The sequence below is a fragment of the Taurulus bubalis genome, assembly GCF_910589615.1.
Source record: "Taurulus bubalis genome assembly, chromosome: 17".
NCBI classification, from domain to species: Eukaryota; Metazoa; Chordata; class Actinopteri; order Perciformes; family Cottidae; genus Taurulus; species Taurulus bubalis.
In genome coordinates, this window is record NC_136605.1 from 5,829,320 (window position 1) to 5,843,365 (window position 14,046).

The window sequence follows — 14,046 nt, forward strand, 5'->3', positions numbered from 1 at the left end:
CCGTGAATTTAAATCCTGCTGTTATCCAGGCTTGTATGACTACGCAGCTGTGGGAGTTAGATTACTGCAGGACCTTAAATACATTAAGTATACAACATAAACAACATCTGGCAATATGAATTTTTTATCTGTGAATGCAGCAAAAATATATGAACTAGAAGTATTCAAGTAGTTTAAACAAAAACTATAAAGTTTGTAAAATCATTCAAATGCTTGTTTTTAGTGTCCAAAAATATTGCTGCGATGCCTCAAACCACTGAAGCAACATTGTGAAATGGCTGCAATCAACACTACAATATAATAACCCTGATGGTTCAATGATTCACACTATCGGTGCTGAAATGTGGAATACAGCCAGTCAATGAGTAATGATGCTCATAAGGGAGTGGACTTCTTTCATATTGTTCAATAGGTGCACAATATGATCGGGGGAAGTGAACTTAAAGGGTTCAAAAGGCTTTTTATTTTTTATTTAATCTCGACTTTGACCGTGAACTTGTTTTGCCCTGGTTATGATACCTGAGGATTCATTCTGGGTCTGAAACGGGCTCACCAGCCAGACTGAAGCTAGCAATTTAGCCTTCTAGAAATGAAGCGGGCTAACAAAGGTTCTTTGTTGTGTGTGTGTGTGTGTGTGTGTGTGTGTGTGTGTGTGTGTGTGTGTGTGTGTGTATGTGTGTGTGTGTGCAATTGTTCAAATCTTCAACTCAATTTTATTTATTTATTAATAGATCTATATTTTCTATTTCGGGCTTTCCGGCAAGTGAAACACTTCACCTACTTGCCCAAGGACAAGTGTCTAAAAAAGCTAAATGTCAAGCGATGGCGACCGTTCCCAGCGGCGGAGCTGCCCGAGCCTGGAGCTCTGCAGCGACACGCTGCACAGAATATTACCTCACACACCGGGTTCGAGAGGCCGCGTTACTAACCGAGCGGCCAGAACAGACACTGAGACATATTGATTTCAGCAGCATTTAAAACACATTTTCCTTTTTGGAAAAATGTGATTAAAGCTGCACAATACGTTTTCAGAGAGTTTCAGGTTTAAACCTCCAACCTGCCAGCTCTATACGGGCCTGCCAGTAGGTCTACGTGTGATATGACTCCATCCGCCCCACGTCCTCCTGTGCAGATGCTCCTGTTTATATCCAGCTATTCAGGGTTGATCGGTCAATCTTCTGGCTGCCGATTCCTGCAGTGTCACATGTCCATACCCCCATCCAGTGCCCCCTCGCATATGTCAACCTGCTGCTCTCAATCAATGCAATATAAAGGCATGTGACGACCCGTGTGTGCCAGCGCTGTCACAAACAGGATAAACACACACTATCAATACTGTGCTCTGCAAATATCACCTAAAGTTTGCCTTCAATAAATGTTTTCACGCATGACTTACTGCTAATATCATATAATTTGACTAATGTGTGCTTAATGCTCCTTAGCTCTTTGGATTAAAGTTGTTCTTTAATCTTATTAATGGAAACACTGGACACGGCATAATTGGAGCTTACTGGAGAGGCCGGTACCAACGTTAATGTAAGCCAGCAAGAAATTGCAGAAGGAATGCTAAATGTGTGTTTGAGGTTTTTTCAAATCTGACTGGTCGCTCCCCTTAGTTACTGTTGCTGCACCTGGATATATTATCAAGGATATTCCAATGATAATGGTGACAGATGTAACACCTGACATCGTAATCAGTTTTTGAATCAAGAGGTCCAGACAAAAAACGTTTTTGTTTTTCTTTAGCGTTAGCTAGCAAGCTAATTTAGCTATTGTTCAGGACGCTCAGACACAGAAGCTGTGTTGCAGTGTCGAGCATGCCCGTCCAATATTGAATATAATGAAGGAACTAATGTGAAATCAGTTTGTTTTATAAAACAAACAGTTTGGAAGACAACAACGGACTTGTCAGAGTTGTAGTCCAAACACATGCCAAAATAGAAGTTAAATCCTCTTCTCATGAAATCACAAAGCATCCTCTTTAGTATTCTCTTTTGTCTGCACACACTCCAGCTCATCGCATCGTAGCAGTTATCAGTTTTTTCCCCCCTCCCTTTACAAAAAGATGCTTTCTATTCTTGCAAATTATGACAAACAACGTCCAACCCTTTAATTTAATTTGCCCGAGCCGGGTGATCCATCACAATTAACACACAGCTTTAATTTGGTTTCGTTGCAGTTTTTTCTTAAGTCTTTATTTAACTTTGCATAATGAAGCTTTTTCATATCAGAAATGGAAATCTCTTGAGAAATAATATTGCTTTTGTTTAAAATCCCCCCTTTATTTTTACCTGAATGGCAGCCAATTTTCATTAGTTCAGTTTTGAGAGTGTTTAAAAGTGAAGTTAAGGCAACACAATACAGGATTCATTACATTAATCAAGATAGTGGAACGTGGGCAGAGAAATACTGAGTCGACAGAGCTGAACATAAAACAGCATTTGAAATGTGCTGCATATTGCAGAAATGAAACAAACCCTTGAACATAAAGAGACGACGTATGAAAATATCCCGCAGTTGTCTTCCACTGGACAGATTTACGAGCTAACAGATGGCCGCTGTTTACAATCTGTAAAACAGAAGACCGTATAGGCAGGGTGTGAAAGTGGGACGTAGACATAAGTAGAAAGATTTACAGTATTTGGAGACTGCATGAAATAATTTGTAGATTTACGCCACACACTTCCATGCTAAGACTAAGACAAGACTAACAAGATGGTACGGAAGCCCTGAGAGGACACAATTAATATTCGGATTACCCATTTTCTCTCAATGATGTAAATAGTTTTCTCTCCTGTGTTTACAACTTAGGAACAGTTAATAAGAAAATGTATTAATTCCTTATTTATTTATTTTATCTGTGGAAACGGATGTGGTGTCATACTAACCTTGGCCACAAGAGGCTGAAGTGCACCTCCTTCTAAATGGGACCAAACACATTAAAGTTGTTGTCTTCCCGGTGGGTTTTAATTCCCCCAACCACTCCAAACACAAGATGCATACATCAGATAGCGGAAAGGTCAACTGGAGAAGCTCATTTCCTTTTGAGACGACGGCAGAAAAATACGGTGTTGGGATTCAGGTTTGCTCCGGCTTCATTTCTCAATTCCAATACCGATGGCATGTGACTTAAACTGATAATATCACAACTTAGATTGGCTGGGCGAGGAGCTCAGAGAGGTCGTTACAGGTTATATATAAGGAAAGGATTAGTAGAGGGAGTCAGAGGAAGGAAGGCTGGACTAGAGGTTATTAAGTCCATCCAATGAAGGAGAAGTCCCAGGTTTTTATCCCCACCACCAACGCCGTGTCCTCGGGGTCATGGAACTCCTCAAGGAGATTCGGTTAAAGATGCGACAGAGAGAATGTGCATTGGCAGAAGCCTGACGATTTAGTTTACCTCGCCACGCGCTCTCTTCTCAGCTCCAGGTTTTCTGGTTTTACGGCTTCCTAAGGCCACACATGTTTTTTAGCCACAGCATGCTGCTCCCCTCTCGTCGCCCTTAGCAGGACGCAAACAAACCGGAACGTCACCAAGAAGACTGACAGACTTTATTTGGCCGTTTTTTGTAACGGTTTTATGGCACAAAGATGGATTCCTTTCCAGTACTTTTCAGGGCGTACTAGGTTTGGTTTCTGAAGTAGTCGGGGACACAATGAAGTCTCAACCAGACATGTATTTGGTATATATACAATATATATTTCAGTGTTTGATTTGTCCGTTCTGGGCTACTGTAGAAACGTGGCGGGCTCCTTCTCCAGGACCAGGGCTCATTCTAAGCCTCCAATACTCCTCTTAGTTTCAGGTGAATCAGAACCATTTATTTGCCAGGTATGTTACACATACGAGGAATTTGTCTTGGCAGGTGGTGCGTACATTAGACAAACAACAACAACCAACACAGTGCAAGAAATAGAAACATATTCAATTTACAATAGAATGTAAAATATAAAATAAAGTGCACAGACAAACAGATGACAGTACTATAAACAAGTGTACTGTAGGTGTTTAACTAATAGTTCTGAATATTATATTCCACTTCTGCTAATAGATCCCATTTGGGCCTTTTAAGAAAAGCTCAAAATAGCGTCTGCCTGTCAACCTGCCAACTACAGAGCCGTTCTAGCGAAACACACGCACTGAAACAACTGGCAACATGAATTAACTTCAAAATCTTCAACAACGTGAATTAACATCAAAATCTTCAACAACGTGAATTAACATCAAAATCTTCAACAACGTGAATTAACATCAAAATCTTCACTCTGAGCTTCTCTTTTTGACGGATGGACGACAACAACGACGCTCTTGAGAGAGATTTTAGCGAATGAAACGATCTAAAACTGTAAAAGCGCTGCAGAAAAGATGAAGACAAATTAAATAAAGAACTGCAGTGAAGCAAAACGCAGCTGAATCCGTTAGCCGGTCGCTCAGGCCTCTTTTTGTTCCTGCTTGGGCAACAAGAGCGGGTATCGCATTATGATTGTTCCTACATGCTTCTGTCAATTATGCAGCTGCAGCTTCTGCTGAATGAATAACACCAACAGTGGCCGGAGAGATGAGGGTGTCGGGAGGGCAGTCATTCTAACACATCCACATAAACAGGAGAGGGGAGGCGAAGGGAAGGTCAACCGCGGCAGACTTAGATTCTTGGCAGGCTGATCGTTACAGAGAGAGAGGACAGGGGGAGGATGGAGGGGAGGGAGACGAAAGGAGAGGTGGAGGATGGGAGACTGCAGAGGTATGGAGACAGAAGGGGGAGAAAACTGTGGCGCTTTGATTTGAGAAGGTCAGTCTTTTGCTTTTATGTTGCCTCAGCGTGAGTGCGCTTGTTTGTGCTGCAAATATCAAGGGTTTTGTGTTCGGCTTCACGCACCAGTTTCTTTAATGTTGGACTTCATGCATATATATATATATATATATGGAAGTGAGGAAATACATATATCTTTGCAACTACATCAGGAAAAATCACTTCATTTTCTAAATTAGACCCGCAGCTATGGATTATTTACATTATTCATGATTTGTCAAATGTTTTTGTTTTTCCTATCGATGAAAAATACAGTTTTCTCCATAAAAACCTATGAAACGACACATTTTGACCCACATTTGAAAGTTTAATACACCATAATCATCTATTCAAGTAATACAGTTGAGCTTCTGCTATTCTTCTTTTTCTTCTTCTAATGTCCGATGCAAAAGAAAAAGTCACAAGTCTGCTTTGAAATTGGCGATAAGACGTTCTTTCGGAACTTGGCGAGAGATCAGTGGCGAGACGCCGCTGATCCATGATCACACGCTCATGTGAAACGTGGTTTGATTACACAGTCTAACAATCATAGTGGGAAAGGAAGTGGCCGTTCTCGGCCGATACTCATTCAAAATATGCGATCTGTAGACGGGCATTGATGCTTTTTAGTCGCCAATCCCTGATGACATCACACTGTGAGAGCTGCTAATTTTAGCCAAACCGCTAATGGCTAACGCGCGGAGTTTCCATAGACTTACATTATGATGCGTTCAAGCTCTGTTTAGTAAAAATAAGTGTTGGCTGAAGGTAAATCATAACGTTATCATGATGTGTTCACAGGTAATCTTTTTTTAAATATAGTTTTTCTTTGGTGAGAAACTTGACTAAACCCAGCTGTCTGAAGATGTTTTCACATCAATATAAAATAGATATTGAATTGAGGGAAGTATCAGCTGTTTAACTTCCTAACACTAACTCTAAGCAGCTTGAAATATCATTAAAACTATAAATGACTGTATATGTATAAAATAGTCTTTATTTCCTCATCATTCGCTTTTATACTTTTGTGCTCTTATTGAAACCATAGTTGTCCCTACATCTGTGTGCACATTGCTAACAGGAACTACCAATATCTCTATTTAGCATACATTACATAATAGTGCTTAAATGTCAAGAAAAAATATAGGCCACAGCTCACTCACTTGACTCAATGGCAACATTATAATTCCTGTTGACATCCGTCAAAACCCCCCAAATCATGGAAACTTGTTCCGAAACCAGACGGCGACCTCCGGGTCTGAAAAGTGCATCCAATGTGTCAATCAAAGAATTCACGTCTACTAATCATGACAATTGCACGCAGATGTCCAATAGGATGAAGCGATGAGGCGATGAGGCTATAAACCGCCGCGTGACTGGCTGGCGGAAACGGAGCGAGGCGGTAATCCCACTTTAAAAACTGTGTGCAGCGTCACGTGAATTCAAACACAGATCTAGAACCTTCCTCCCGCCCTACTTGCGTGCAATTCATTTAATTCATTAGCGATGAAGTGAACGCTTTGGCAGCATGCCGACGCGACGCTGTGATTGTGGTCCATGTGAGCGCTCGCTGCCGTCACACAAAGTGAGTGTAGTGTGTGAAGGCAGGCGGCGCATTTAGTTTGCCAAGGTCTGCCACTCGAGAAAGGAGGAAAGCCTCGTTTGATCTCTACTCTTTCTTCTTCGGCCTGGAAAAAAGGTTTGCTCAGCAGCGTCGATTGGTTCTTGAAGTGCATGAGTACAAAAAACACAAAGTACTAAAGCAAAGTGGTCTCTGTGACCACTATGTGTGACTGCTAAGGCTGTTACTACCGTACTACTGCTACTATGGATGATCTGTTCATTCATAAACACACGTTTAAAACTTTCCTTTGCAGACATTTTCCAAGTGACAGTATCGGCTTTATGTGCCGAGTACCCAGAGGGAGTATATCGATTTAAGCACAGAGCAAGCCGGCAGCTGTTCTGGAGCTTTCAGTCCCATCACATGATCAGCTGATGGCGTAGCGGATGTATAAATGTCTGTGTCTTTGCGCTATTTGACTTCTCTTTCATGTTGACTTCAAAGCTGAGATTGAAAGTTCACCCTCTTGACCTTTTGGAACAGCGACAACACATTGTTGGACTTTCGGACGAACGAAAATGCCAAACGCTTCAGCTTCTCAAGTGCATGATTTGTTCATTTCCTTTGTATCAGTTTAAACTAAATCACTTTGTTTAAATAGTTGTTATTGAAGCTCAGTAACCTCTATTAATGATCTTATGTTTAAAGCAACTGAAGTCTCTCTGTAAGGCTGCTAATAACTGCAGCATCATGACCGATGTGTTTATCAACGCATAACACTAGCTGGCTGGTGAACAAAGACCGGCTTCCATCCCAATGGAAAGCAAATGTTTACCAAATTTCCAGAAGAAAAAAATGAATGCTACTGTTTCATCACTACTTTTATGCAAATATACTGACTTGCTCGGGGCCGCTGATCCTCCAGTTGGTTGCCATCAAACAAACGGGGGAAAAAATACTGCATTTTTGTTGATTCCATGTATTCATTCGGGGTACGTCACGTCTCCTCATCGCTCCCCACGGACCTGCTGTATCTGTCCGCTGCCATTTCCCATCTCTTCAATGTCAAAAGACATTCACGTCACACGCTTCGCGCACATCATGATTTATTTGACACTTCCTTGCACTTTGTTGCTGTTTGCTTTCATCCATACATCAACTTTTCAACCACCAGCGTACAAACGCCAACGCAACATTTCAGCTTTTTACTTTTTGATTTCTTTTTTTTTTTTGCCACAACATATTTGACATATGTAACCACGGTCTGTATGAGCTCTGGATGGCCGTAAGATGTACATGCACACGTAGAAATGTCTGACAGCGGGAGAGAGAGAGGAACACTGGAGCAACAAATAGAACAGAGCTGCGAGGGGGGGCATCTTCAAGCTGTTCAGTTTCAGTTGAACCACGACGACCTGCTCACTCACACTCAGCTGGATAAATATTGTGGAACATCAACTTTCCACAAGGAGAATATTCCTCTGTTTCCAACAACTCCAACAAAGGCCTCAAATATTGCCCCCCACCACACACACACACACACACACACACTTGCAATCTTTTTTTTTCATTTTTATTTTAGGGGGATCCCCATCACAAGACTGTCTCTACTTCTTTTCATTTCATATTCGTGGGGCCGATTTATTCCTTTCAGCCAAGTCTTACAGATAAATACATCTCAAATCACATTTGATCGTTCATGAAATGTCACATTGTTCTCCATACAGAGGCGTTTATCGTCCACCCGTCACCTGTCACCTGTCACCTGTCACCCACACAGGTACTTAAAAATACTTTTAGTCATTAGTCTAGATGGAACAACGAGATGACGGGGGGTTCAGTTTGACAGGAGGGACATACAAAGTGGGGCTTTAATGCACAGTAGGAGAGACGGGGAGTTTTTACACCGCCGACGAGAGAGAAGCCACAACACACACACTAATGCACACACACACGCACACGTGCACTGTTGCGTGCAGACCAGAGGGATAGCGTGTGTGTGCACAGTTGTGTTCAGACAGACACCTACAGACACAAAGTCACATAAATGCACTCAAATATGCATGCTCGCTGAGAAATGCACACACATAATGTGCACATGAAAGCACACCCACACACACACTAACACACAGACACACACGCACACTCTCTCAGCGGCCGGTAATTGCAGTCGCTGGCAGAGAAACCGGCAGCCATACATAGTCAATGAGAGCGGGGAAAACAATGAGCACACAGAGCGGATGATTGCTGTAAATAAAAGAATGGAGCGGAGGAGGACGCGGCGCCGCTGGCACGGAGGGAGAGAAGGAGAGCGAGGGCGAGAGAACAAGGGGAGAACAGGCTGGAATGAGCTCCCACTTTTTTTTTTCCCACTTTCTGCGTCGTTTTTGAAACATTAATAAGTAGCCGGTAATGACTCCAAGACGGCGTTCAAAGCACTCTGCCGCGTCGGCACTTTCTGTCCGGCTGTCGTTCTGCTGCGTCACGGTGCTGGAATCCGACCGCTGCCTCCGAGGGTGAACGTCCGTGTATTCACGCTGAATCCCTTCAGATCTCGTGTGATAGGGCAGAAACCACCAGAGCGTGCATGAATGCACTCAGAGGCTCCATGGCAACGCCGCGCTCCCGTCACAAGTTGACAAACTCTCCTCTGCTGTGTGAGCAAACAGCTGAAACACCTGGGATAACTGTTCTAATTATTTATTTTTTAAAGTGACAGGCTTTTGCCAACATTAGCCTAATGAGGAATACTGTGACGGATAGGATTTCCGATCGTTCAGCAGATTTGGAGCCAAAAGAAGCATAAAGTAAAGTCATTTGGAGCATTTTCAGTTGCAATCGATGAGAGAAGATGTTGCTCAACTGGCCGTATTTATTCGTGGTGTTGATGAGACTTTGGCGGTTCCTTGAGTTGACACCCCCACAGACACCACTACAGCGAGTTACATTGTTAGCGCTCTCGTAGAAGCTGGGTCGGAGTGGACTGGACCCGTGCTGTCAGTGTGGCTACAGACGGCGCACCATCAATGATCGGGAGAAAAAAACAGACGTTGTGACGAAATTCAGGGAGAAAATACAAGCTGCAAATGGAGGAGAAGGTTTTGGGACATTTCAGTGTATTTTTCACCGCGAGGCTTTGTGTTGCAAGTCGTTAAAAATGGATCATGTCATGAAAGTTAAGTGGCGTCACAAACGCGTCCCAAAGAGAGGGAATCTGCAGAGGGGATATAAACAGTGGGCTGATGTCTGAGTTTTTGGTCTTTATGTTTCTAGTTTATCGCAGAAAGACCTTAAAATAGTGTTTATCATCCAAACACCTTCACCAATGATTTAAACATAGAGAAATATTGTCAATTTGTATGCATTATTATGCTATGATTTCACTGGTCTGACCCACTTGAGATCAAACTGGGCAGCATGTGGCCCCTTCACTGAAATGAGTTTGACACCCCTGGTCTACGGTGTAAAGGAAAAATGTAAGTCCCTTTTGGATAAAAGCGTCAGCTAAATGAAATGTAACATGACATGATTAGATGCTTAACCCTGAGGAATATAAATATATTCTTTTGCCTCTGGGAGCAGCAGGATGAGCTGTAAACACATCATTGATGTGCAGTTTCTCACCTGATGGAGTTGTCATGGTGACCGTATTAGCAAAGCGTTACCCGACAACCCATGCAGAAAATTCTGAGCGTCATTGGCATTCATAAAGTCGTGTTTTTCTGTCCGCCTGATAAATGACATCAATGTGCATCCGCTCCGATACGATCATAGACTGTTCATAAGGAGCGGAGGGAGTCACTGTGACTAATGTCACCTATTGGTTTGTGGACCAATGGGCGTCATTTTCCTGTCGTGAACGGAAAAACACCCCTCTGAAGTTCTGTGACCGGTTAACGGCGTGGTATCGACCCGTCAATCACAAGGTCGCCGCGGCCAAAGCGCGCCCTGCTTCGTGGTCTCGTTGGGACCATAATTTCCTAAGCGTCCGTGCACCGCGTGACCCGGGGGCTCGTTAAATAAACAGGCTCAGACTCGGTCATTAGCTCATTTGCACTGATAAAATCATCTTAGCCCAGAAGGGCCTAATCTTTGTGACCTGGCTTCGCCCACTAAGTCCGACCTGCAGCCCCGCCGACCTGTCCGATTCTAGCTGCAGATATAATGCAGCGTGTACTGTGTACAGTACAGTGCACTGTCGTGGATTACCTAGAGGTTAAACATGCACTCGGTGAACTGTAAACATCCAAATGTCAGCTGTTTCAATGCTATTCCCCACCATCAGATAGCTGCAGTCTGTGGACCTGTTTTTTCTTGCTGGTAGGGAGGTGGAAAGACGACAGACACAAATACCAAATTCTTGCTCTTTAGTTTTTTGTAAGAGCGTTTCATTTATTGATTGCTGTAACAAATACAACAAAGTTACATTATTAAAAGCTTCAGAACTACTAAACATACACTACCGTTCAAAAGTTTGGCGACAAATTTTCTGTTTCTTCGCAACTTCTCGCATGGAATCGACTGGAAAAGACTGGAATAGACTGGAATAGACTGGAAAAGACTGGCGAGTTTCACATGAAAGTTCTCTTTTTCTGGCCATTTTGAGAGTGTAATCGAACCCACACATGTGATGCTCCAGATACTCAACTAGCGCAAAGGAAGGCCAGTTTTATAGCTTCTCTAACCAGCATAACTGTTTTCTGCTGTGCTAACATAATTGCACAAGGGTTTTCATCCATTAGTCTTCTATGCGATGAGCAAACACAATGTACCATTAGAACACTGAGTGATAGTTGCTGGAAATGGGCCTCTATACACCTGTGTAGATATTTCATTAAAAACAAGACGTTTCCACCTAGAATAGTAATTTACCACATAAACAATGTTTTGTGTATTTCTGATTAATTTAATGTTATCTTCATTGAAAAAACAGTGCTTTTCTTTGAAAAATAAGGACATTTCTAAGTGACCCCAAACTTTTGAACGGTAGTGTACCTTGACAAGTGTGTAGATGCTTTGACTTCTTTTACTGCTCACAATAATAAAGCTGTTTATTGAAGAAAACCAAGGACATGCACTTGTTGATAGCGGGTCCCTCCACCGAGCAAAGCTCAGTGTCAAGAATTATATTCTTCTGAAATGAGAATCCTTTTGGGCCACTGCACCTCTTTGTGTGTGCGCTGGCTATATAAATGTATATATATATTTTCCTGCCTTCCCCTGCTGATTTTACCGATGTGATTACGGAGCCCGAGCGAGTGATATAGTGGGAGGAAGGAGCGGGAGGGAGGGAGGGAAACAGATCTTTGATCATGCTGTGCTGCTTCCTCTCTCCATCTAATCAGCTTGGACGCCGTCCAAGGCCTCCCTGCTCCCAGGCAGAAGCGTGCGCACGTGCACATGCACATGCGCGCCTTTGACTTAGTGTGTTGGGGAAAATATGTTGAGAGAACATGTTTCACAAAGACTGAGGTATGTATGTGTGTGTTTGATGGTTAAATAGACTGTGTGTGTGTGCGTGCGTGCGTGTGTGTGTGTGTGTGCGTGCGTGGTGACAACCGTGTATGATTTCTTAATTGCCGAGCCCTGTTTCCAGACAGACAGGATCAGTATGTACACATTGGAGAGTACATACTGCTCCGTCTGCAGTTATTGCACATGACATTGATCTGTATGTCGTCACTGACCCCGCGGGATGGGGGTTGGCTTGAACTTCTCATCACCTCATTAACTCCCTATAAGTATATATTTTTTATTTCAAGGTTTTCTGAATTTCTGGAGGGGGGTTTCCGATTATATAATTATTTTTTTTTACAACTTATTATTTCAGTTTTGTTTTAAAACTGAAGTTGCAGATGTAGAGGCTGACATAACATTTGTAATAAAGCCGATCTCAGCTATCACAGGGCTGACACATAGAGACAGGCGAGCATTCATTCTGTGGGTGACTGTGGCTAAGTAACTGTGCCCGTCTTTCAATCAGAGGGTTGGAGGTTCGAGCCCCGGCTAGTCCTTGTCGTTGTGTCTTTGAGCAAGACACTTAACCCCTAGTTGCTCACCATTGCTGTATCTGTGGTGTATAGAGCAAAAATGTGAGTCGCTTTGGATAAAAGCATCAGCTAAATGTAATGTAATTCTCACAATCACACCTCTGGGCGATTTAGAGTCATCACTTAACCGGCTCTGCAGGAGGAAGAACCCGGAGGAAACCCACGCAGGTTTTGAACGGGCACTGCTTTATTTAAGCATGCAGCAAGTTCCTTATTTATTAATTATTTGTACGTTGCATAGACACATTAACATTCAGCCTTGTCTTGAGACCATTACATTACTATAAATAAAAACCCTGTGATTATTCTTTGTTGCTTGTGGAACTCTGACATCTTCCTCCAAACTCAACTCCAGGCAGCAGACCGTATGTATTAGTGCCAGCTGTCTGACTTCCTCGTAGCATCAGGTCAGGGGTCTCAACATTTTGTCAATTTGGGGGATAATTGTGCTTTTGGAACTACAGTTTCCATCATTTAGGGGCTTCTGGTGGATGTAAACAGGAAGTATAATGTTGCCATGTTGTTCGCTGGTGGAAACAACTTGAGCCATGGGGCTACATTTGTTTTTAAAGCAAACTGGCATCATTAGAAGTCTGCGCAATCAGCAGTTCCTGTTTGCAACATGATGGATGTACACAGACGGCTTTCCCTGGATTACTCACCTGATCTGAGGAAGTGCTCGGTCCGAATCAAACTCTCATTGATGGTGTGTGTGTGTGTGTGTGTGTGTGTGTGTGCATATCCTGTTCTGATCGCACACACTCTGATGCCATCTACTGTCACAGCTGGAGAAGTGGAGCTCAGCTGTGTTTTATTTTCTTCCGGGTTTATTAACATAGTTGCAGAAATCAAACTGGTAGATACAAAGCAAAGGCTTTTTTCGAATATTTTGTATTATCAATGCAATTTGTGCAATTAAAAAATAAACATAACAGAGATAAATATCCACAGTGCAGGAATTACCAACGTAAAAGTACTCCTAATTCAGAATGGCCCATGTGAGAATAATATAGGGTAAATAATTAATAATGATGCATTATTGTATGCATCACTTTAATGTTGCAGCCGATAAAGATATATATACTTAATAATACATTATACTGTATTAGTTGATTTATGTTTTGTATTAAGAATTTGAATCTGCAAAGTAGCCTCACGAGCATCTAATACTGTCGAATAAATGTACATTTATTCTAAATGGAAATGGAAATTCTCTGATCCAGCAATTCTCTTGATGCATTTAATTTAAACTGTACAGACTTGTTTTCTTCCCAGAGAGCATGACTCCAAACCCCCTGGAGGGTCCAAAGGTCAGCCCACCACCGTCTCACGCGATCCTGTGGGAAGCACTGTGCGTAGTTGTATAAGTGCACATATGCATGCGCGTTCTTGTGTGCATTTTCTGCTGGATATATGAAATAAACCTCCAGGGAAATGACCTCTCATCATAAGACCACTGTTTTCCTGTTTTTTTTGATCCAGCGGCTATGCTACATGATGCGAGCTCGGCCTGTGAAAGCCAGCCTCTGTGCAGGAAACCAGGTCAGCTCAGGTCACATGTGCGGTAGACCACCGGTGTTGTGGAGACTCTGGTGCCCTCATCTGGCACTCGCTGCTCCTCACATGGTCATAAGCTGAGAGG